Genomic DNA, 2,498 nt, shown 5'->3' on the forward strand with positions numbered 1-2,498 from the left:
TGTTCAACCCAGATCACCCGTTGGAATACGGCCAAGCCTTCCCCTCCCTTCCGCTCCCATTCCATCACTTTGTCCTGAAGAAGACCCGCAGCTGAGGTTCCAAATACCCCAAGAGCATTAGGGTCGAAACGTCGACGCTTATCATTTTGAATGCCTGTACCCTGTCTAGTTTAAGGTCCTCTCCCTTTCAATTAGTGTGGACAGGTTGTTATGATAGCGGAAGCTGTCCCGCTTTGGTTTTTGTAAATAGTACAATTGTATATTACACCCGCTCTTCTTTCCCCTTTCCTTACTTCATCACTAAGAGCACCCCCTTTCCCTTTTTCACGGACTATACTTTGACAGTCCTTTGCGCCGTTTAGAACTGTTTTATGATACTGTAAATAAATACATGAATTTTTGATATAACGAGAAATCAGAGTGTGGTTATAATCAATGTTTTCTTTAACAAATTGATTTCGCTATATTTTGGGTAAGTCTATGATTGCAATTAATGTGCATACAACCAATAGTTCTTAAATATATCTCCCACATGTTGCTTTAATCAACATATGCAGATTTAATCGCACTATTGAGTAAAGATATAAGTTTGGTACCAATTCACAGTCAAGGACCATCCCCTTCTTTATACTATTCATACCCAGGTCCTTTCATTCTGTGGGTGAACCCCATTGATTTAATGGCTTCTGAACTTGTGAACCTGAGGAATGCAGACTGCGGCACCTTCAAATCAATAAGCAAACAAGTGAAGACAGTTCTGCTGATGGGCTTGTTTTTGTGATTAGGTGATTAAAGTTTGAATTATATTAACTGTGCACAACAAAGAAAGACAGACACATAGGAATAAAAGTGAATAAGGACGAAAAAGAAAGTTATTGATTCATTGTCTCATTTTCTGGGCTCGGTGTCAGGGTCCAGGAATAAGAATACGGCTTCGTCATCATACTCTGCGAATTCAGGCAGGGTGAGCTCAGTGTCACCTAACAGAGAAGAAATTCCCTCATCTACGTTGCTGTCCACCTCGTCTTCATCCGGCGTGCTTTCTCATAGTTTGTAATCTGGTGGTATGAGGTGCTGATTCATCTTGATCATTGTTAACCTCTCCACATTTTTGGGCGAGAGGCGGCTCCGTTTGGGAGTTACAATGCCACCAGCAGCACTGAAAACACAATCAGAAGACACGCTTGTGAGTGGGCAAGACAAGTATTTAAAGCCAGGTTGGAGAGCTGTGGCCACAATTCTTTTTTCCCATGCCAATACGCCAGCATTAACATAGACCTCTGTTGAGTCATTCGGATAGTCCTGCACCATCGGCTCAAGGTCCTCCAAGGTTCCTCCACTTTGCTTAGCTTTTGCTGTGACCTTTTGAGAATCAAACCCAAGCCGAGTTAGCCAATCCTCTTCAGCATCCAATGCTACTGTTGTGTCTGGTGCAGATGATCCGGTTGCCAGTGTCTTTAACGGCTGAGAGGTCACTTGTGCCACAGCCACAGGTGCAGAAGTGAATTGTTTTGACTGGGGATGGCCTGCTGATGCTGATGCTGATGTACTGCCTTTTCCTTCAATTTTCTGCCGATCTCTTTCAAACCTCTTGGCTGACAAGGCTAGCCAACGTTTGTACTTTGTAACATCTTCATCAGCAAAAGGAAAGAATGCTCGGCCTGCCAGCGCCTTTTTGTAGCGTGGATCCAGAATAGTAGCACATATGTAATGCTGTTCTGAGTGGATCATTTTAAGACGTTCATCACCTTGTAGGCGCTCTAATAATTTCTCCGCCAAAACAAAAGGGTCTTGGTTTTTTTCATCTTTTTGAAACACAGAAGACACCTCCTTCAGTTGGTGCTCCAGCATGTACAACAATGGGATAGCTTTTCCCAAATTACAGTCCTCCTTGCTGACTGCACGCGTGAAGACCTCAAAAGGACGAAGCATGGCTGTCAGGCTTTTAACGATGTCCCATTGCGCCACACCCATACTCTGGTCTTTCTGAGCTGTACCCTGTTTTAAGAAATAGTGATCGAGTACCGTATACTGCTCATACAGACACTCAAGCATGTAGAAGGTTGAGTTCCAACGTGTTGCCACCTCCTGGATGAGTGCTTTCACTGGCATTCCATGTTCATGTAGCAGGCTCCTCAGATGCTTCCGGGCCTTAAAAGAATGGCTGAAATGGTTGCACATTTTTCGGCAGGTGTCCAATACCTCGTACCCTGGACTGTCTTTATCACTCAAGAATTTTTTAACAACCAGTTTTATACAGTGCGCCAAACACGGCACTCTGAAATAGTGACCCAGCTCCATGGCCTTAACTACATTGGCACCATTATCCGTGGAAACATAACCAATCTGGCGTTTTTTTGGGGACAGCCAGTGAAGGACCTTTGTGTTAAACTCATCCAAAATGTTTTGTGCCGTATGACGTTTCTCCAAACCAAACATGGCTAATGTTGCATGTTTCCGAGCAGCTTTAAAAACTTGGTCCGGGTCAACACCTGCGT

The 2,498-nt window shown here is 43.9% G+C and overlaps 1 pseudogene; it reads right to left on the reverse strand.

Moving 5' to 3' along the window:
- Positions 1-888: 888 nt before the first annotated feature.
- LOC147728906 (zinc finger BED domain-containing protein 6-like) lies at positions 889-2,193 on the reverse strand (annotated as a pseudogene).
- Between the last annotated feature and the right edge of the window lie 305 nt (positions 2,194-2,498).

The sequence above is a fragment of the Lissotriton vulgaris genome, chromosome 3_1, assembly GCF_964263255.1.
Source record: "Lissotriton vulgaris chromosome 3_1, aLisVul1.2, whole genome shotgun sequence".
In the NCBI taxonomy this organism is placed as follows: Eukaryota; Metazoa; Chordata; class Amphibia; order Caudata; family Salamandridae; genus Lissotriton; species Lissotriton vulgaris.